This window comes from Eschrichtius robustus, chromosome 2 (genome assembly GCF_028021215.1).
Source record: "Eschrichtius robustus isolate mEscRob2 chromosome 2, mEscRob2.pri, whole genome shotgun sequence".
Taxonomy (NCBI): Eukaryota; Metazoa; Chordata; class Mammalia; order Artiodactyla; family Eschrichtiidae; genus Eschrichtius; species Eschrichtius robustus.
Genome location: NC_090825.1, coordinates 76,556,299 through 76,579,103, shown reverse-complemented (window position 1 = coordinate 76,579,103; position 22,805 = coordinate 76,556,299). Strand labels below are relative to the sequence as shown.

General features: G+C 39.3%; 1 protein-coding gene and 1 pseudogene across 4 annotated transcripts in view; both read left to right on the top strand.

Moving 5' to 3' along the window:
* MCTP1 (multiple C2 and transmembrane domain containing 1) overlaps positions 1 to 22,805 on the top strand; it is a 550,214-nt gene that overhangs the window by 39,828 nt on the left and 487,581 nt on the right. The gene's annotated exons all lie outside the window — the stretch shown is intronic.
* Positions 20,783 to 22,805, top strand: part of LOC137755205 (E3 ubiquitin-protein ligase RNF19B pseudogene) — a 42,210-nt pseudogene continuing 40,187 nt past the window's right edge.

Genomic DNA, 22,805 nt, shown 5'->3' with positions numbered 1-22,805 from the left:
CGGACCAGGGCTCGAACCCGTGTCCCCTGCATTGGCATAAGGATTCTTAACCACTGTACCACCAGGGAAGTCCCCATTTTTCTTTATCTTTTCAAAACACCAAGTCTTAGTTTCATTGATCTTTTCCTTTTTTTTCTATGTCATTTATTTCTGGTCTGATCTTTATTATTCCTTCCTTCTATTAACTTTGGACTTTGTTCTTCTCTTTCTAGATCCTTTAGGTATAAAGTTAGGTTGTTAATTTGAAATTTTTCTTGTTTCTTGAGGTAGGCCTGTGTTGGTATAAAATTCCCTCTTACAACTGTTTCTTCTGCATCCCATAAATTTTGGAAAGTTATGTTTCTATTTTCATTTCATTCAGGATATTTTCTGATCTCCTCTTTGATTTCTTTATTGACCCATTGGTTTTTTAGTAGTGTGTTTTTTAGTTTCCATGTGTTTATGTGTTTTTCCAGTTTTCTTTCCATAATTGGTTTCTAATTTCATACTGTTGTGGTTGTAAAAGATGATTGATATGATTTCAGTCTTCTTAAATTTATTGAGACTTGTTTTGAGGCCTAGCACCTGATCTATCCTGGTGAATGTTCCATGTGCAATTGAAAAGAACGCGTATTCTGATGAAATGCTTTGTAGCTATCTTAAGTCCATCTGGTGTAATGTGTTATTTAAGTCCAATGTTTCCTTACTGTTTTTCAGTATGGATGATCTATTGAGGTTAGTGGGATATTAAAGTCCCCTACTATTATTGTATTACTGTCAACTTCTTCCTTTATATCTGTTAATATTTGCTTTTTTATGTTTAGATTCTCCTTTGTTAGATGCCTATAGTGTACAAATGTTATATCCTCTTACTGGATTGACCCCTTTATCATTATAACAAAAGACAAAGAAGGACATTACATAGTCTTTGTCTTAAAGTCTGTCTCACTTAAGTATTGCTATCCCAGCTCTTTGTTTCAATTTGCATGAAATATCTTTTTTCCATCCCTTCACTTTCAGTCTGTGTGTGTTTTTAGCTGAAGTGAGTCTCTTGTAGGCAGCATATAAATGGGTCTTTGTTTTTTTTATCCATTCAGCCACCCTGTGCCTTCTGATTGAGGCTTTTAGTCCATTTACATTTTTAAAAAATTTTATTTATTTTATTTATTTATTTTTGGCTGTGTTGGGTCTTTGTTGCTGTGTGTGGGCTTTCTCTAGTTGTGAGTGGGGGCTACTCTTCATTGCTCTCATTGCGGTGGCTTCCCTTGTTGCAGAGCACGGGCTCTAGGCGAGTGGGTTTTAGTAGTTGTGGTGCATGGGCTCAGTAGTTGTGGCTTGTGGGCTCTAGAGCGCAGGCTCAGCAGTTGTGGTACGTGGGCTTAGTTGCTCCGTGGCATGTGGGATCTTCCTGGACCAGGGTTAGAACCCGTGTCCCCTGCATTGGCAGGCGGATTCCACCAGGGAAGTCCCTAGTCCATTTACATTTAAAGTGATTATTGATAGGTATGTACTCATTGCCATTTTGTTACTTGTTTCCTGGTTGTTTTTGTAGTTTTCTTTTCTTTTTCTTTTAGACCCTTCCTTTGTGGTTTGATGATTTCCGTTAGTGTTATGTTTGGGTTTCTTTCTCTTTGTTTTTTGTGTTTCTATTGTAGGTTTTTGGTTTCTAGTTACCATGAGATAGATATATCTATATGTATCTACCTCTCTATATAGATATATCTATATATATTTTTCACTGATAGTTAAATTCAAATACATTCTAAACGCTGTACTTTTTTAAATTCCCCGCTACATTTTATGTTTTTATGTTGTGTTTTACATCTTTTTGTGTATCCCTTAACTACTTATTGTAGTTTTTGTTGATTTTACAACTTCTGTCTTTTAACCGTTCTTACTAGCTTTTTAAGTGGTTGATCCACTGCCTTAACTGTATGTTTGCCTTTACCAGTGAGATTTTTTCCATCATGTATTTTCTTACTTCTTGTTATGACTTTTTATTTTCTCTTGAAGAAGACCCTTTAACATTTCTTGTATGGCCAGTTTAATGGTAATGAACTCTTTTAGTTTTTGCTTACAGGGAAACTATCTCTCCTTCAATTCTGAATGATAACTTTGCTAGGTAGAGTATCCTTGGTTGTAGGTTTTTCCCTTTCAGCATTTTAAGTATATCATACCACTCCCTTCTGGCCTGCAATGTTTTTGCTGAAAATTCAGTTTATAGCCTTATGGGGTTTCCCTTGTATGTGACTTTGTTTTTCTTTTGTTGCCTTTAACATTCTCTCTCTTTAACTTCTGCCATTTTAATTATGGTATATCTTGTGTGGATCTGTTTGCATTCATCTTGTTTGGGACTCTGTGTTTCCTGGACCTGAATATTTCTTTCCTTCCCCAGGTTAGGGAAGTTTTCATCCATTATTTTATCAAAAATATTTTCTCCCCTTGTCTATTTATCTTCTCTTTCTGGGACCCCTATAATGTGAATGTTAGTATGCTTGATGTTCCAAAAGTCCCTTGGAATATCCTCATTTTAAAAAAATTCTTCTTTCTTTTTGCAGTTCTGATTGGGTCATTTCCACTATTCTGTCTTCCAAGTTGCTTATACAGTCTTCTGTATTGCTAAATTTGCTATTGGTTCCCTCTAGTGTATTTTTCATTTCAGTTATTATTTTCTTCAGCTCTGATTCATTCTTTTTATGTTTTCTATACTTTTGTTGAAGTTCGCACTGTATTCCTCTATTCTTTGCCTGAGTTAGTATTTTTATGACTCTTGCTTTGAACTCTTTATGAGGTAAAATCCTTATCTCCATTTGATTAGGGTTTTTTTCTGGGGTTTTATCTTGTTCTTTCATTTAGAGCATATTCCTGTCTTCTAATCTTGTTTAATCTTCTGTGTTTGTCTTTATGAATTAGGCAAAACAGTTACCTCTCCTGGTCTTGAAGGTGTATCCTTGTGTAGGAGTGTCCCTGTGCAGACTGTGTGTGCCCAGTGGCTTTAGAGGGAGGGCTGGAGCAGAAGTGAACATGGCTTGGGGCTTCTTCTGGGGTCAAAAGCTGCCACCTTGGCACAGTTGCAAGGCCTGGAGCCAGAGCCCAGCATAGGCTGGAGCTTCTCCCAAGGTGCATCAGAAGCTGCTGCCTTGCGGGGGTTGGGTGGAGAGTTGCCCAATGTGAGGCTCATACCTCTCTTCTTTTAGGGAGGACCTCTGAGTTTGTGATATCCTTTTCCTCTTTTGGATCACCCACTGGGAGTGTGGGTCATGACTAGATTGCTTCTCTTTTCCTCCTACGTGTCTTTGTGTGGTTTTTTCTTTATATCCTTAATTGTAGAAGAGCTGTTCTGCTAATCTTCAGGTTGTTTTCAGAGAGAGTTGTTCTATACGGAGTTGTAGTTTTGGTTTTGCTGTGGGAGGAGATGAGTTCAGGGTCTTCCTACTCTGCCATCTTGATCCTGCCTTCACACCCAGTGCTTCTGATTAGGCATCAGTGCCCTGAGCTACAGATAAATCACCTTCCCTTGTACTGGTTTATGGCTGAAGTTCTTCCTGGTTCAGTACTGGGATGCACAGACTGCTTAGGGAATGCGGCGACTCACTGATTTCTTTGGAAGAATCATTGTATAGTCTGGCACCCAGTCCTTAAAGGCAGGTTGCATTAAGATGCTAAGGGAATTAACCTGAGTTTTTAATTCCTGGTTCTCTGACCTTCTGCTTTTTAGGTAATGTCTAACCTTTGTTCTCTCTACTCCTGTTTAAAATAGGAAACATGAATCACAACTCTCTGATTTTATCTTTTCTAAGAAAAGGGTTAACATTGGCTCTTTTCAGTGTCTTCAGTGCATTTTTCTAGCCTCAAGCTCCAGGACCTATAATCTTCCCATTATTCACAAGGCTGGGGGTGGAATCAGTGAACTGGGGGGACCATCATGGCTTAGCAGTGTCATTCACTTTATTCCCTCCCTCCTCTGAATCGAAGGCTTTTGTTCTGTGTCCTTCCCATTCCTAGCATGTGGTCAGGAAATGAAAGAATGAATTCTAAGACTGCCCATACTCTTTAAAAAAAATTATCCAAATACTATCAATTCTTTAAAATCGAGGTAAATTCTAAGTTCCTAAAATTTCCCTGGCTGTTTCCATCTATCCATTGAGCTCTCCATCATTGAAAACTGGCTCTGTGTCAGGCACTGTGCTAGCACTGAGAGTACAAATATTATTTAGTAAGACAAGGTTGCCATTCTTGGAGTTTGCAGTGTAGAGAAAGCTATTTCTTCACCTTTCAAAAGATCTTTATAGGAACAAGAACTTCTAACGTATATAATCTCCTGCAAACCCTATCAATTTAGAATATAACTATGGCTTTTCAAACTTTCATGACCATGCCCATATTATGAAATACGTTTTACATCTGTAAAATTCCACATACACACCCAAATACACACATATGCTTTAAAATCCAAGAAACTTACTAGAACAACTTCTGATATTTTTCATTATGTCCCATTTCATTTTTTATGAAGTTGCTGGTTTTGACCCATTTTATTGATTTCACGATCCACTAATGGATTGTAACGCATGATTTGAAAGAATCTCATATCAATATAATTTGGAATTGTTATACAAATTGATATAACGTTGCTCCCAGAAACTAATTTACTTGGCTAAATCACAGGGCTGGTGAGTGAGGTGTCAGAACTAGAGCCTGTATCCTGGAGTTCTCTCTCCTGCCTCTAAATTTCTAGAGCATATATATAGATAATTAACTAGACAATTAATATATGCAGTGGTTTTTGAAATGTATTTTTTTACTGTCTTAAACTCTAATTATTTTACTATTTCTTCATCTTTTCTCACTTTATTTTAAGCATCCTGGCATAGTATCCATGTCTACATTTCATTATAGCCCCAAATGACCCAGCATAATAACTTATATAGAAGAGTCAGTGTTAATTTTATTTGAGATTAAATACTGAAAGGTATCACTTGTAGATAATCAGAATGGACAAAATGCTTTATTAGCAGTTAAACTTGTAGTTAAGATGTGGCCTCTGGAGCCTGTCTTCATGGGTATGAATTCTGGCTCCATCACTTACTAGCTGTGTGAACTTAGATAAGTAATTTAATCACTCTGTTCTTCATTTTCTCATCTAGAAATTGGGATAATTTCACTAATTATCTCATAGGGTTGCACTGAGGATTAAATTCATGTAAAGCACTTAGGACAGTGCTTGGCACAGAGTAAGCCCTCAACAAACATTAGCTGCTATAATTATCATTGTCAGTGTTATCATTTCTGGTTGACTTTATAGGTGATCATAGAGCAATATGATGAGTGGGAAATTTAGGATCTTGAATATAAAGTTGATTTTTAAGAATTCAACAGGGAAGGGAATTATTTAAAGCTTTGTTGGTCTATTATGAATGAAATGCTTCAGTAGTTTGTGTTTTGAAAGACTAAGTTACTGACATTTTTATTGACTGGTTTTGTAGCAAGAGTAATAAAATTGTATTACTTGAGTTAATAAAAACTGGGAATTTATTGCTGGTTCAATAAAAGTTAATATTATAATAGGTATTTTGTGGCTTAGACTACAAGTATATTTATCAATCATGAAAGTTATAAACTGAACAATAGACTGACTGCTATTAAGATGCTGGATTATGCTTTCAAAATAGCAAATTTACAATTCCTGGTGTCCCCAGCACAATGTTTCATATGCAAAGAAATGAGATGTTTTCTTTTCAGAACCTTTAATAGTCTTGTCTTTGTATTTTAGTTTGGATTTAGATGTTTATTATTTTCATATTACTTATACCTTTATTTTATTCTAATGATGCGTTCTGTAGTTATAATAGGATATATGTCAATTTGGTCCTTTCATTAGTAAGTCTTTTCATGCATTTTTCATTCAGAAAGAGCAAAGACAAAGATTCTCTGTGGAAGGTTAATATAAGGAGATACTTAATACAACATCTGTGTTTGCAGTACATTGTTCAGTTGTTCTCTTGGTTACTTTTCTATTATATTTAAACTAGTGCATGTCATACATTATCCCTTTTTCTTCTTTTGTAAGAGTTATTAAACTTATTGTGGTTAGAAGGAACTCTTCAAATTACATCAGGCAAGAGGTTATCCTCTCTCATGACAATATTCTGGTACAGTATGCAGATAAAAGTTTTAGTAGAGTATATGTATGAAAATAAATATTTTACAAATAAAAATGTTATTTCTAAGAAAGGCAGTAATTTTCAGCAGAGACAGGGCCCAATTTTCAGGCTCTTCCCTACATTCTCTGCACTCCAGTTGCATCTTTCTTTGGGGACCTCTAACATGCAGTTCCCCCTTTCACTTTAAGTAGCGTTAGAGGTCCTGTGTTCTCTCTACAACGTCTCCCTTCACTGTCCACCTCCCTGGTGATTGTAAGCCACATTTCCTGTAGCCTTTATGTGTGCAAGTGTGTAAAATAAAACATGTATGTGGAGAAACATACAAAATTTAAAAAAACACTTCATGTTTCCCTTCTTTCCAGGACCAGAGATGTATGCCATCTATTGTTCTGGGTTTGAAAACGGTGGCCTCTTAAATTTTTCCTGTTTTATAGTTGTTCCTTCCTTTTTCTGTTTTAAGCCACTCTCATCTTTTCTTATCATTGGGGATTTTCTGTGAATTTGATTTATCCATTACTTTTACAGTCCCTCATTGCTACATCATCAAGAGGTAAATGTCTAATAAAGCCAAATTTCCCTTGTTCTCATAATTTATGGCCACACTGTGTCCCATTTTCTCCTACCCATTTTGATGTGGGCCTTCTTTCATTCATCTGATGTATAGGAGATGCTCAGCCAGTTTTTAGTGTTTTTTTTTTTTTTTTTCCAGAGGAAGTTGTTCCATACATAGCTATAGATTCAGTGCATTTGTGGGAGGTGAGTTCAGGATCCTCTTCTGTCTCCATCTTGAACCAGAGCCCCTGGAAGTTCTAATTTTGACAGGAACTTCAGTGACTTTTTTGTGGGAGTGGCATTTTATGAGCAGATAGTATTTTAAAAAATAGCTTTATTGCAGCATTGTCATATAACAAATTTCACTCGTCAAAAGTGTACAATTTGAGTTTCGAATATGTAAAATCTCCCTTACAATCAAATAAAAAACATTTTTGTGGATCCAGAAAGTTTCCTTGCGCCACTTTTTAATCTCTCTTCCCCTCCCTCCATCCCCTTCGCTAGGTTACCACTGATCTGATTTATGTCATTGTAGATTTAGTTTGCATTTTTCAGGAGTGTTATATATGAGATCATATAGGAGATATTTTTTTGGCGGGGGGAGCTATATTTTTTCACTCAGTATAATTATTTTGAGATTTATTCATGTTATTTCAGGTATTAATAGTTCACTCCTTGAGTAGCATTGACATATATACACTACCAAATGTAAATGGGTGGCTAGTGGGAAGCAGCTGCATAGCACAGGGAGATCAGCTCAGTGCTTTATGACCACCTAGAGGGGTGGGATAGGGAGGGTGAGAGGGAGACACAAAAGGGAGGGGATATGGGGATATATGTATACATATAGCTGATTCACTTTGTTGTACAGCAGAAACTAACACAGCATTGTAAAGCAATTATACTCCAAAAAAAATGTTAAAAAAAAATAGTTCACTCCTTTTTATTGCTGAGTAGTGTTCCATTGTATGGATGTATTTCAATTTGTTCATGCATTTATCTGTTGGTGGACATTTGGGTTATTTCCACTCTTGTGCTATTACTTATAAGGCCAGAATTGGAAAATTTATTATTTCTTCAGTAGAATATTCTCTTACTGCTTCTCACGATTCAGTAATTTAAGGACGCTTGTTAAAAAAACTGGCTTTTAAAAGATTCCAGCCATTAGGAAATTTTCAGAATCCCAATTAAATCTCCAAATGACTGAGTTTGCATAGTACTTCTCTTGTTTGCTTTTCTTTTCTTTTTCTTTTTTTTTCATTAATGCCTCACCAGAAATAAGTGGAAAACAAAAAAGGGAGAAAAAGTGAAGAATGATGTAACAAATTAGAAAAATCTAGTTTTCATTCGTTAGAGATGAATCTCTTCATTTCTTAGTTGAAAATTGCCACAGAGTTGTGTTTTAAATGATTAAGGGCTGCTTCATTTAGTGTACTATTATAGGCATTTTTCTGAGGACTTTTTTTTCACACTAAGCTTTTTTGCCTAGGCGTTTTGATTCATAAAGGTGCTGATGTTCATTAAACCTTCCACTCAATTTATACTTTTATTTTCTCTGCCTATTTTCACTCAGTGAGAGACTATGGTTCAGTGTTTCCTTTTTTGTTAAGTATGTAACTTTCTAGCTCTTCAGACTATTTTGCCTTGCAGAGTTGTGTTTTAAATCTCCCCCAGAAGAGGAAATGACTCATTTCTATACAGTAGCATGTAGGTGTTGGATGAATGTTGCTGCCAGGGAGAAATAGACTGTAATGCCAGTGTAAATGGAGTTTTACAGCTGCTAAAATCTGAAGGATTTAAATTTTCCTAGGAATTTAAGTTGGGGAAAAAAATAACTTCAGAAGTTGGTAAGTCTCTGTGTTCTGAGGGAGAACTTTGGGCATATTAAAGTGGTATGAATGTTATGAAATTGTTGATGGCCTAATGCAAGAATGGTGTGTTCTTTGAGATGCTTTTATTTCTCCCTAAACTCTTGGCTTGGGACTGTGCAAGCTGGAGCAGGATGACGCCCAGGTGTAGCGTAGGCCTGATGTGTCACATCACCCAGGTCACTTTTTTTTTTTTTATAATTATTTTTTCTTTTCTCTATTTTCTATTCTACTCTCCCACTTTTTTTTTTTAATTTTTTAAAAATTTATTTATTTATTTATTTATGGCTGCATTGGGTCTTCGTTTCTAAAGTGCAAGGGCTTTCTCTAGTTGTGGCAAGTGGGGGCCACTCTTCATCGCGGTGCGTGGGCCTCTCACTACCGCAGCCTCTCTTGTTGTGGAGCACAGGCTCCAGACACACAGGCTCAGTAGTTGTGGCTCACGGGCCCAGCTGCTCCACGGCATGTGGGATCTTCCCAGACCAGGGCTCGAACCCGTGTCCCCTGCATTGGCAGGCAGATTCTCACCCACTGCGCCACCAGGGAAGCCCCTGGGTCACTTTTTAAGACTTCTGACTATTGTGAATTCACAGAAATCTCCAAATTTATCTGTTCTTCAGACTGCTGTGCAATAGGAGACATGAGGAAGTGGGTTCTACAGTTATCTTCCTCTGCAGACCTCTAAATGTTCTAAAAATAATGGCATTGTCCTTATTTTGGAGACCAAGAGAAACTGAGTTGTACATACCACATTGTCCTGCAATGCAGGTGTCATCCGGAGACATGAGAACGATCTTTACCTGCATAAAGAAAGGCTGATGTTAGTATTTTGGGCACAGCTCTGACATGGACAGGGTTTGTTAAATATGAAGGAGGGTAATATGTAGTAGATATCTGGCTAACTCATTCTTTTCTTAATTTATGGCAGTGTCCAGAGCAGTGCCTTATATATGATATGTACTTAATAAAGTTTCATAAAAAATGGTTAATTAAAGATGGTGCAGTAAAATTTAAAATTCTTTCTTGAGGTGGATTGTGAAACTGTGTTTTAAACTTTGCAGTTCATGGAAATGTAACCATTTTGATTTTTCAAACTGCTACACTTTTATCATTTATTTTGATCATTTAAAAAATGTAGAATATTATATTATAGCACCTCCTTGGATTTGTGAAACCTGATCAAGAATCTGTAAATAAGAACAAAATGCCAAAAAAAAAGAAAAGAAAGAAATATCTGGTTGGTTTCAAGTAAAATACAGTAAATAATATTTATAGAATAAAATATCCTAAGATGTTTTCTAATATGTGCTCCTTAACATGAAGAAAGGAGTGTGTGTGTGTGTGTGTGTGTTTGAGTGTGTGTTAGTAGACAACAAAGAAGGAAATATTAGGATTTAACTGGTCAGAATATAAGCTCTAAGTATGAAAAGAAATGTGGATAATAAAAGAATGATGAGAGAGTCTAAAGGTAGAGCATTGTTTTGATTAAATGTACAATGGTGTGCTGCTAAGAATTCAGTGTGTATGACCAGGTTTGAATCTGCCTAGGTACATGCAGCTAACAAAGATCTTACAAAAATAAGCTTGCACTGATTTGATGGGTCAGTTTATTGAATATTCAAAAACTTTTCTGAATATTCACTATTTGTCAGACACTATCCTAGGTGGCTAATGTAGAGCATCCACCCTCAAAGGGTCCATGGTGTGGTGGGGGAAACAGAGAAGGAGACCAAAAATTACAGTCTAGAGTGTAGGAGTGCATCGAAATTCAGCCCTGGTCTTGATACTCAGCCTGAACCTGTTGTCAGGTGTGAGCCTTTGGAGAGCTCAGGAGGAAGTGCTCACTTTAACATTGTTTTTGTCATCCCTGAGCTTGTGTGTGAGCACCAGGTTAGCATCATGTCTACTCTGTGCAGCATTTCTTACGTACACAAGGTATGACATTAACTTAAGGCTAATTAACTTAAGGTTAATGTCTGAATGTTGACTTTTAATTACAGGGATTGTTGCTGGTGAGGTTGGGGAGGAACTGGGTCATGGAGGATTTCTCTGCCAGGCTTAATAGTTTAGACTTTTTCTTCTGAAGATTTTTGAGGAGAGGAGTGAGTAGCTCAAAACTGTATCATTCTGTGGTGGCCTGAATGGCAATAATATAGATATTGGGCTTGACAGAGTCTTGGATGCTCCTGGGCTAATGAAGGGACAAGAGGAGAAGAACCAGACTGAGACATTGGTAGAGTTGAGAAATGTTTCAGAAGTAGAATCAGTAAATCTGATGCTCATTGGATTTGAGATGCCAGGGGGTGGTTCTAAGAAGCCGCAAAGCTTAGTAGTGGAGTAAGCACCTGAACTCTGCTGTGGTTAGAGATGTGAATGCAGGAGGAGCTGAAGCGTGTGGTAAAGGAAGGTGTGACGTTGAGCTTTGGTGCCAGTGACTTATCGAGTGGCTGGGCTAGCAGGGATCTGGGTATGTGTGCCTAAGGCTCTCTGGAGTGGTCAGGCACACCCTGAGGGAGCTCTAGTTTTGAGATCCACCCACATGTGGGTGGTGGATGAAATGATGGGAGTAGATGGGATCACTTGAGGAGAGCAGCAGAATGTTGGGAGGTGATAAGTGCCATGGTGAAAAGAAAAATAGAACATGGTAAGGGCATGAAGGGAGCTGGAGTTTAGGGAAAGGGTTTTAATTTTTAAATTGGGTGGACAGGGTAGGCTTCATTGAAAAGGCGAATTGGAACAAAGATGTGAAAGGTGTGAGGGAGTCAGCCATGTGGATATCCAGAGGAAGAGTATTGCAGGCCAGAGGGAACAGCGGGAGCAAAGGCCCTGACGTGGGAGAGTGTCTGGGGTGTGCTGGGGACATGGAGGAGCCAGGGTGGCTGGATGGGTGAGTGTGTGTGGGGTGGCAGGAGGGGAGGTCATGGGGACTAGATCGTGGAGGGCTTTGTAGCTCTTTGTGAGCACTTTTGGCTTTTCCACTGTATGAAATGTGAAGCATTAGAGGGTCTTAGGCAAAGCAATGACATGACCTGACTTAGATTTTAAAGGAATCATTATGTCTGCTGGGTTGAGAAGAGGCTAGGGATACAGACAGTAGTGTAAACAAAGACCTAGGGAGGCTGATGATGCAGCAATCCAGGGAGTTTCCAGCTTTGTCTTCTGCTGAACCCTGGACTCATGGCATTTGTGCCCCTCTCCTACCTCAGGGCCTTTGCACATGCTCATCTTTTATGAAATACCCTTCTCCTTGTTATTCATCTTTGCCTAATAACTCCTCCTGCTTTTTCCTATCTCTTTTAAATACTACTTTCTCAAAAAAAGGTCCGCCCTGACTGTCTCTCAGACTATATTAGGTTCTCACTGTTATATATTTTTGTCTCTTAGTGATTTTCCTTCTTGTAGCTTGTTTGTAAATATATGATTAAATAGGTCTACATTCCTTGGAGTCTTCACTCCATGAAGAGTCTATACTTCATGAAGACAGAAACTTATGGCACCCAATAAATTTGCTGGATGAGTTGTGAATGGGTAAGTGTGTAATTGAATGGATGAAATAATAAGATGGAGACAAGACTCTAAGCCTGTGATCAAAATATTGAATTCCTTGGGCTCCCGGCTTGGTGACTGCAGTGAGGAGGGAGATAGGGTGGTACGGTCAAATGTCAGGAGCCTCACAGGAGAAGATGTTCATCTGTCTTGACCAGCCATCAAAAGCATGTGGCCTTTGCCTCTTTCTATCCCTTTAGTTTTTTAGAAATTAGAAAAGCAAAGAAGAGAGTTGTAAACATGTACCCAAGAATCTATGTAACTCAGTGCAGAGAAATGCCAATGGCAAGGGATAATAATTAGCAAATTCATTGAACATCTTTAGCCCAAGCCAGATAGTCTCTGAATTGAAATATTTGTCTTTGATTACAGACCTCTAGGAATGACTACTGTTTGCATTTTTTTTAAACATCTTTATTAGAGTATAATTGCTTTACAATGGTGTGTCAGTTTCTGCTTTATAACAAAGTGAATCAGTTATACATATACATATGTCCCCATATCTCTTCCCTCTTGCATCTCCCTCCCTCCCACCCTCCCTATCCCACCCCTCTAGGTGGTCACAAAGCACCGAGCTGATCTCCCTGTGCTATACTGTTTGCATTTTATGTTTGATTTTTCCCAAGTCTTATAATTCAAACCCGGACCTAGACTCACCAGATATGTCTGTGAAAACACCTTTAGTTAAACCCTTCGTTAAAACCTACAGCTGTGAAAATAAATAAACCTTAAAGCACAGTAAATAAATTTGTGAGGACTTTTCTATTATGGGCATGTCCTGGAAGAGATTTTTCCTGAAAGTGGAATGCTTGGACGACGGTCACCATCATTCACTGGACTGACTGTGCTTACAGAAAGTCCGCGAACTTGAAAACCCCAGGCTCCTGAACTGACTTAACTTTGTCTATTCTATTTCCACCTGTCTTCAGGAGGTTCCTCCAGGGTGCTTAGATATGCATCATAACATTTTCATAATTTTGCCACTGGAGGGCTCAGCGGGCTTTTTAATGTTCCTTTTAGGAGATCAAATCTTATGTTTGTATAACAGTGACACTTTGAGACAAAATTTTTTCCCTTTTTTTGAGAAAGCCTGTTTTTTCTGGGCAGGTAGGGGAGGTACGTTTAGGTGCCCAAGTGCATGTGTCTTTATAGCCAAAAAGCTTTCATTATGCACTCAGAGATAGAAGGTCTTGTCATTGTTGCATGTAAACTGAAATCAAATAGGGTTACACTAATTTCTCTCCCAGAGAAAAGGGAATTGAGGTTATACTGAGCAAGACTTCGAGCATGTGCCCGTGCGTCTGCAGTGTACTTGCCTGTATGTGCTGGTGGCAGCGTGGAGGGCAGGTGGAGTTGGGAGGGCTGAGAGCTCTGCAGTAGTCCAGGAATTAAATGACTAAGGTAGTTGGGTGGGAGTGGGAATATTTTTCAGGACTAACTGAAAGGACATAGGGGTGAGTGTCAGGGGAATGGTGGTCATGGACGGTTCCAGGGTTCCTTGTTGCGTGTTCTATTGTAAAGATTGTGATTGGAGTTGTTCTCCTGTGTGTGTTATATGCATGTGTGGTCCAACTTCTCTGAGGCTGATGCTGGAGCATGAATTAAGCAAAGGCATTCCGCTGTAAATGCCACATCAGTTTGGCATGTGCATGTTTTTTTATGTGATATTTAAGAGGCATCCAGGGGATAACAATGAGGTGTTAGGCAAAGAACTTGGAGACAGGCTTGGCCCCCAAGTGAAAGTATAAAATCAATATAAAGCAGAGAGATGGAAATATCAGAATGGCTCTTCCAGATTTGGTAAGACTTAACTATAAACTAATTGAAGAATTAACGTATTTAAAGTTTAATAATTTGCAATCAGAAGGGAGATGATTGCTCAAACTGAAACTTACATAGCGGGTAGGGGAGAATCTGAGAAAGAAACTTTGGAGGCACTGCCTAAGAACTGCTCAAGAAGGCTGGCATGGATACTTCAATTCTTGTGACTTTCCCATCCATGTGATGGATGCTTGTGCCTCTAAAATTTTGAATCATCAATGAACTCTCTTTGTTCGGATTTCATGCCTATGCAATTATGTTTGGTTTATTATTTGGCCTTTCGTAGATGTGCCTATCACAGGGAACGTACTGGTTGTATGAAGGTGTATGTTCAGATCTGTGTGTCAGTTGTGCTGTTCACATCAGCTCACCATCTGTAGGTGTGGTGTGTGGAAAGAATCCAGTTCTGAGCAGGCAGAGTCGAGAACAAGGCTCTGAATCACGGCAAGTTCACCAAGGTAAATGCCGCTTTCTTAGGCTATTTGCAGTTTGCCATTGGGCCTGTCATAGTGATGCCCCTCAGGTCCACCTTCCTTCCAGTCTCTACAAATCCCACTAAATGTTTCACAGAGTAAATCAGAAAGAGAGGCTGAGACCAGGAAAACAGTAATTTTTTTTTAACATCTTTATTACAGTATAATTGCTTTACAATGGTGTGTTAGTTTCTGCCTTATAACAAAGTGAATCAGTTATATGTATACATATATCCCCATATTTCTTCCCTCTTGCGTCTCTCTCCCTCCCACCCCTCTAGGTGGTCACAAAGCACCCAGCTGATCTCCCTGTGCTATGCGGCTGCTTCCCACTAGCTATCTATTTTATATTTGATAGTGTATATATGTCCATGCCACTCTCACCTTGTCCCAGTTTACCCTTCCCCCTCCCCGTATCCTCAAGTCCATTCCCTAGTAGGTCTGCGTCTTTATTCCCGTCTTGCCCCTAGGTTCTTCATGACCATTTTTTTGGTTTGTTTTTTAGATTCCATATATATGTGTTAGCATACGGTATTTGTTATTCTCTTTCTGACTTACTTCACTCTGTATGACAGACTCTAGGTCCATCCACCTCACTACAAATGACTCAATTTCGTTTCTTTTTATGGCTGAGTAATATTCCATTGTATATATGTGCCACATCTTCTTTATCCATTCATCTCTTGATGGACACTTAGGTTGCTTCCATGTCCTGGCAATTGTAAATAGAGCTGCAGTGAACATTTTGGTACATGACTCTTTTTGAATTATGGTTTTCTCAGGGTATATGCCCAGTAGTAGGATTGCTGGGTCGTATGGTAGTTCTATTTTTAGTTTTTTAAGGAACCTCCATACTGTTCTCCATAGTGGCTGTACCAATTTACATTCCCACCAACAGTGCAAGAGGGTTCTCTTTTCTCCACACCCTCTCCAGCATTGATTGTTTGTAGATTTTTTGATGATGGCCATTCTGACCAGTGTGAGATGATATCTCATTGTAGTTTTGATTTGCATTTCTCTAATGATTAGTGATGATGAGCATTCTTTCATGTGTTTGTTGGCAATCTGTATATCTTCTTTGGAGAAATGTCTATTTAGGTCTTCTGCCCATTTTTGGATTGGGTTGTTTGTTGTTTTGATATTGAGCTGCATGAGCTGCTTGTATATTTTGGAGATTAATCCTTTGTCAGTTGCTTCATTTGCAAATATTTTCTCCCATTCTGGGGGTTGTCTTTTCATGTTGTTTATGGTTTCTGTTGCTGTGCAAAAGCTTTTAAGTTTCATTAGGTGCCATTTGTTTATTTTTGTTTTTATTTCCATTTCTCTAGGAGGTGGGTCAAAATGGATTTTGCTGTGATTTATGTCATAGAGTATTCTGCCTATATTTTCCTCTAAGAGTTTGAAAGTGTCTGGCCTTACATTTAGGTCTTTAATCCATTTTGGGTTTATTTTTGTGTATGGTGTTAGGGAGTGTTCTAATTTCATTCTTTTACATGTAGCTGTCCAGTTTTCCCAGCACCACTTATTGAAGAGGCTGTCTTTGCTCCACTGCATATTCTTGCCTCCTTTATCAAAGATAAGGTGATATGTGCGTGGGTTTATCTCTGGGCTTTCTATCTTGTTCCATTGATCTATATTTCTGTTTTTGTGCCAGTACCACACTGTCTTGATTACTGTAGCTTTGTAATATAGTCTGAAGTCCAGGAGCCTGATTCCTCCAGCTCCATTTTTCTTTCTCAAGATTGCTTTGGCTATTTGGGGTCTTTTGTGTTTCCACACAAGTTGTGAAATTTTTTGTTCTAGTTCTGTGAAAAATGCCAGTGGTAGTTTGATAGGGATTGCATTGAATCTGTAGATTGCTTTGGGTAGTATAGTCATTTTCACAATGTTGATTCTTCCAATCCAAGAACATGGTATATCTCTCTATCTGTTTGTATCATCTTTAATTTGTTTCATCAGTGTCATAATTTTCTGCATACAGGTCTTTTGTCTACTTAGGTAGGTTTTTCCTAGATATTTTATTCTTTTTGTTTCAATGATAAAAGGGAGTGTTTTCTTAATTTCACTTTCAGATTTTTCATCATTAGTATATAGGAATACAAGAGATTTCTGTGCATTAATTTTGTATCCTGCTACTTTACCAAATTCATTGATTAGCTCTAGTAGTTTTCTGGTAGCATCTTTAGGATTCTCTGTGTATAGTATCATGTCATCTGCGAACAGTGACAGCTTTACTTCTTCCTCTCCGATTTGGATTCCTTTTATTTCTTTTTCTTCTCTGATGGCTGTGGCTAAAACTTCCAAAACTATGTTGAATAATGGTGAGAGTGGGCAACCTTGTCTTGTTCCTGATCTTAGTGGAAATGGTTTCAGTTTTTCACCATTGAGAATGATGTTGGCTGTGGGTTTGTCATATATGGCCTTTATTATGTTGAGGTAAGTTCCCTCTATGCCTACTTTCTGGAGGGTTCTTATCATAAATCGGTGTTGAATTTTGTCAAAAGCTTTCTCTGCATCTATTGAGATGATCATATGGTTTTTCTCCTTCAATTTGTTAGTATGGTGTATCACATTGATTGCTTTGCGTATATTGAAGAATCCTTGCGTTCCTGGGATAAACCCCACTTGATCATGGTGTATGATCCTTTCAAAGTGCTGTTGGATTCTGTTTGCTAGTATTTTGTTGAGGATTTTTGCATCTATGTTCATCAGTGATATTGGCCTGTAGTCTTCTTTCTTTGTGACATCTTTGTCTGGTTTTGGTATCAGGGTGATGGTGGCCTCGTAGAATGAGTTTGGGAGTATTCCTCCCTCTGCTATCTTTTGGAAGAGATTGAGAAGGATTGGTGTTAACTCTTCTCTAAATGTTTGATAGAATTCTCCTGTGAAGCCATCTGGTCCTGGGCTTTTGTTTGTTGGAAGATTTTTAATCACAGTTTCAATTTCAGTGCTTGTGAGTGGTCTGTTCATATTTTCTATTTCTTCCTGGTTCAGTCTCGGAAGGTTGTGCATTTCTAAGAATTTGTCCATTTCTTCCAGGTTGTCGATTTTATTGGCATATAGTTGCTTGCATAATCTCTCATGATCCTTTGTATTTCTGCAGGGTCAGTTGTTACTTCTTCTTTTTCATTTCTAATTCTATTGATATGAGTCTTCTCCCTTTTTTTCTTGATGAGTCTGGCTAATGGTTTATCACTTTTGTTTATCTTCTCAAAGAACCAGCTTTTAGGTTTATTGATCTTTGCTATCATTTTCTTCATTTCTTTTTCATTTATTTCTGACCTGATCTTTATGGTTTCTTTCCTTCCGCTAACTTTGGGGTTTTTTTGTTCTTCTTTCTCTAATTGCTTTAGGTGTAAGGTTAGGTTGTTTATTTGAGTTGTTTCTTGTTTCTTAAGGTAGGATTGTATTGCTATAAACGTCCCTCTTAGAACTGCTTTTGCTGCATCCTATTGGTTTTGGGTCGTTGTGTTTTCATTGTCATTTGTTTCTAGGTATTTTTTGATTTCCTCCTTGATTTCTTCAGTTATCTCTTGGTGATTAAGTAGTGTATTGTTTAGCCTCCATGTATATGTAGTTTTTACAGATTTTTTTTCCAGTAATTGATGTCTAGTCTCCGAACACTGAGGTCGGAAAAGATACTTGATACGATTTTAATTTTCTTAAATTTACTGTGGCTGGATTTGTGATACAAGATATGATCTATCCTGGAGAATGTTCCATGAGCACTTGAGAAGAAAGCGTATTCTGTTGTTTTTGGATGGAACGTCCTATAAATATCAATTAAGTCCATCTTCTTTAATGTATCATTTAAAGCTTGTGTTTCCTCATTTATTTTCATTTTGGATGATCTGTCCATTGGTGAAAGTGGGGTGTTAAAGTCCCTTACTATGATTGTGTACTGTCGTTTCCCCTTTTATTTCTGTTAGTATTTGCCTTATGTATTGAGGTGCTCCTATGTTGGGTGCATAAATATTTATAATTGTTTTATCTTCTTCTTGGATTGATCCCTTGATCATTATGTAGTGTCCTTCTTTGTGTCTTGTAATAGTCTTTGTTTTAAAGTCTATTTTGTCTGATATGAGAATTGCTACTCCAGCTTTCTTTTGATTTCCATTTGCATGGAATATCTTTTTCCATCCCCTCACTTTCTGTCTGTATGTGTCCCTAGGTCTGAGGTGGATCTCTTGTAGACAACATATATACGCGTATTATTTTTGTATCCATTCAGCCAGTCTGTGTTTTCTGGTTGGAGCATTTAATCCATTTACATTTAAGGTAATTATCGATATGTATGTTCCTATTCCCATTTTCTTAATTGTTTTGGGTTTGTTATTGTAGGTCTTTTCCTTCTCTTGTGTTTCCTGCCTAGAGAAGTTCCTTTAGCATTTGTGGTAAAGCTGGTTTGGTGGTGCTGAATTCTCTTAGCTTTTGCTTGTCTGTAAAGGTTTTAATTTCTCCATCAAATCTGAATGAGATCCTTGCTGGGTAGAGTAATCTTGGTTGTAGGTTTTTCCTCTTCATCACTTTAAATATGTCCTGCCACTCCCTTCTGGCTTGCAGAGTTTCTGCTGAAAGATCAGCTGTTAACCTTATGGGGATTCCCTTGTGTGTTATTTGTTGTTTTTCCCTTGCTGCTTTTAATATTTTCTTTGTATTTAATTTTTGATAGTTTGTTTAATATGTGTCTTGGCTTGTTTCTCCTTGGATTTATCCTGTATGGGACTCTCTGTGCTTCCTAGACTTGATTAACTGTTTCCATTCCCATATTAGGGAATTTTTCAACTATAATCTCTTCAAATATTTTCTCAGTCCCTTTCTTTCTCTCTTCTTCTTCTGAGACCCCTATAATTCAAATGTTGTTGCGTTTAATGTTGTCCCAGAGGTCTCTGAGACTGTCCTCAATTCTTTTCATTCTTTTTTGTTTATTCTGCTCTGTGGTAGTTATTTCCACTATTTTGTTTTCCAGGTCACTTATCCGTTCTTCTGCCTCAGTTATTCTGCTATTGATCCCTTCTAGAGAATTTTTAATTTCATTTATTGTGTTGTCCATCACTGTTTGTTTGCTCTTTAGTTTTTCTAGGTCCTTGTTAAATGTTTCTTGTATTTTCTCCATTCTATTTCCAAGATTTTGGATCATCTTTACTATCATTATTCTGAATTCTTTTTCTGGTAGACTGCCTATTTCCTCTTCATTTGTTAGGTCTGGTGGGTTTTTACCTTGCTCCTTCATCTGCTGTGTGTTTCTCTGTCTTCTCATTTTGCTTAACTTACTGTGTTCGGGGGTCACCTTTTTGCAGGCTGCAGGTTCGTAGTTCCCTTTGTTTTTGGTGTCTTCCCCCAGTGGCTAAGGTTGGTTCTGTGGGTTGTGTAGGCTTCCTGGTGGAGGGGACTAGTGCCTGTGTTCTGGTGGATGAGGCTGGATTTTGTCTTTCTGGTGGGGCAGGTCCACGTCTGGTGGTGTGTTTTGGGGCGTCTGTGGCCTTATGATTTTAGGCAGCCTCTCTGCTAATGGATGGGGTTGTGTTCCTGTCTTGCTAGTTGTTTGGCATAGGGTGTCCAGCACTGTAGCTTGCTGGTCATTGAGTGAAGCTGGGTCTTGATGTTGAGATGGAGATCTCTGGGAGATTTTCGCCATTTGATATTATGTGGAGCTGGGAGGTCTCTTATGGACCAGTGTCCTGAAGTTGGTTCTCCCACTTCTGAGGCACAGCCCTGATGCCTGGCTGGAGCACCAAGAGCCTGTCATCCACACGGCTCAGAATAAAAGGGAGAAAAAAAAGAAAGAAAAAGGAAGATAAAATAAAATAAAATAAAGTTATTAAAATAAAAAAAATTATTAAAAAAAATTTTTTTAAAGTAAAAAAAAAAAGGAAAAGAAAGAAGGAAGAGAGCAACCAAACCAAAAAACAAATCCACCAATGATAACAAGCATAAAAACTATACTAAAAAAAACAAAACAAAAACAGACAGAACCCTAGGACAAATGGTAAAAGCAAAGCTATACAGACAAAATCACACACAGAAGCATACACATACACACTCACACAAAGAGAAAAAGGGGGAAAATATATATATATCGTTGTTCCCAAAGTCCACCTGTTCAATTTGGGATGATTTGTTGTCTATTCAGGTATTCCACAGATGCAGGGTACATCAAGTTGATTGTGGAGATTTAATCCGCTGCTCCTGAGGCTGCTGGGAGAGATTTCCCTTTTCTTTGTTCGCACGGCTCCTGGGTTTCAGCTTTGGATTTGGCCCCACCTCTGCATGTAGGTCGCCTGAGGGCGTCTGTTCTTCGCTCAGACAGGACGGGGTTAAAGGAGCAGCTGATTCGGGGGCTCTGGCTCACTCGGGCGGGGGGGAGGGAGGGGTACGGATGTGGGGCAAGCCTGCGGCGGCAGAAGCCGGCGTGATGTTGCACCAGCCTGAGGAGCGCCATGCGTTCTTCTGGGTAAGTTGTCCCTGGATCACGGGAGCCTGGCCGTGGCAGGCTGCACAGTCTCCCAGGAGGGGAGGTGTGGAGAGTGACCTATGTTGGCTCACAGGCTTCTTGGTGGTGGCAGTAGCAGCCTTAGCGTCTCATGCCTGTCCCTGGGGTCCGCGCTGATAGCCACGGCTTGCGCCCGTCTCTGGGGCTCCTTTAAGCGGCGCTCTGAATCCCCTCTCCTCGCGCACCAGGAAACAAAGAGGCAAGAAAAAGTCTCTTGCCTCCTCGGCAGTTCCAGACCTTTTCCCGGACTCCCTCCCAGCTAGCTGTGGTGCGCTAACCCCCTTCAGGCTGTGTTCACGCAGCCAACCCCAGTCCTCTCCCTGCGATCCGACCGAAGTCCGAGCCTCAGCTCCCAGCCCCCGCCCGCCCCAGTGGGTGAGCAGACAAGCGTCTCGGGCTGGTGAGTGCTGCTCGGCGCCGAGCCTCCGTGCGGGAACCTCTCCGCTTTGCCCTCCACACCCTTGTTGCTGCGCTCTTCTCCATGGCTCCGAAGCTCCCCCCTCCACCACCCACAGTCTCCGCCCACGAAGAGGCTTCCTAGGGTGTGGAAACCTTTCCTTCTTCACAGCTCCCTCCCACTGGTGCAGGTCCCGTCCCTATTCTTTTGTCTGTTTGTTCTTTTGCCCTACCCAGGTAGGTGGGGAGTTTCTTGCCTTTTGGGAGGTCTGAGGTCTTCTGCCAGTGTTCAGTAGGTGTTCTGTAGGAGTTGTTCCACATGTAGGTGTATTTCTGATGTATTTGTGGGGAGGAAGGTGATCTCCACGTCTTACTGTTCCGCCATCTTGAAGCCATCTGGAAAACAGTAACTTTTGAAAGGAAATACCAAGTACTTTATTTACAAAGTTTTCTTGTCACATTTTATTCATGAATCAAAGCAAGAGTTAGTATTTACTACTTGCTTAACATGTTGTGTTTTCCACTCTTGTGTTCACTGAAGTTTGTTTGCCAAAAAATAAAGTGGAATATTTCTCTTCCTTGGAAGCCTGGTTTTCCTGCTGTGAAACATCTTCTGGCAACATCTCCTGGGATCAGCAGGGAACAGTCAACAAGGGGCTTGGCTGTCAGGCTCCCTACCTTGGTCACGCCTAGAGGAACTGAAGCAGTTCCTTTACTCACTGGGCTGGAGTCCATCCTACCAGAATTATTGTCTTCTGGGTGGAGTCCAAGTTTGTTCCAATTTGCCGTGTCCCTGATGGCCTATTTTGAAGCAACCTTCAGAAAGTGTTTCTGGGGAATTCGATTCTGAGCTCAGCAATGGTGCCTGCTGGTTCTGGGAAAATTTTCAGAGGCAGTAAGGTGGCAGCCACTGCCTCCTCTACTGCCGAATTCTGGCATCTTAGCTGGCAGCGTGCCATCGTGCTGACCCTTAGAGGATATTTGGGATTTCTGGTTCAAGGAATAGGCCAGAATGAGGGACCAGAGGTAACTACTACACATCAAGCATTCCTATCAGCTTTCTGGGGATATTAATTGATACGAAAGTGGCTTAGACTACACTGATTATAAGGAAGCGTCAAAATACCCAACTAAAAATGGCTTCAATAAGAAGGCAATGTTAAGTCTCATTTAATGGGGGTATTTTGAGGTTCCAGGGTCAGTTTGGCAGTTCAACAGAGTCTTCAAGGACTAAGGTGCTCGTCATATTTCCCATCTGGACTATAAGGACATCAGGGAAGTCTATTCTCATAGTTACAGCATGGCTCCAGCAGTACCAATTATCTTGTGTTTCTGGATGTGTTATATGCAGAATTATATGCAGTTATATTACATATGGTCCAGCCTCTCTGAGGCACATGCGGAGCAAAGATTGGGGAAAGGAATTCTGACATGAGTGCCACATGGATTTGGCATCTGTGTAAATTTTTTGTGATTTTTAGTAGGGAATAAGTTGTGAATGTTTTCGTGCCTT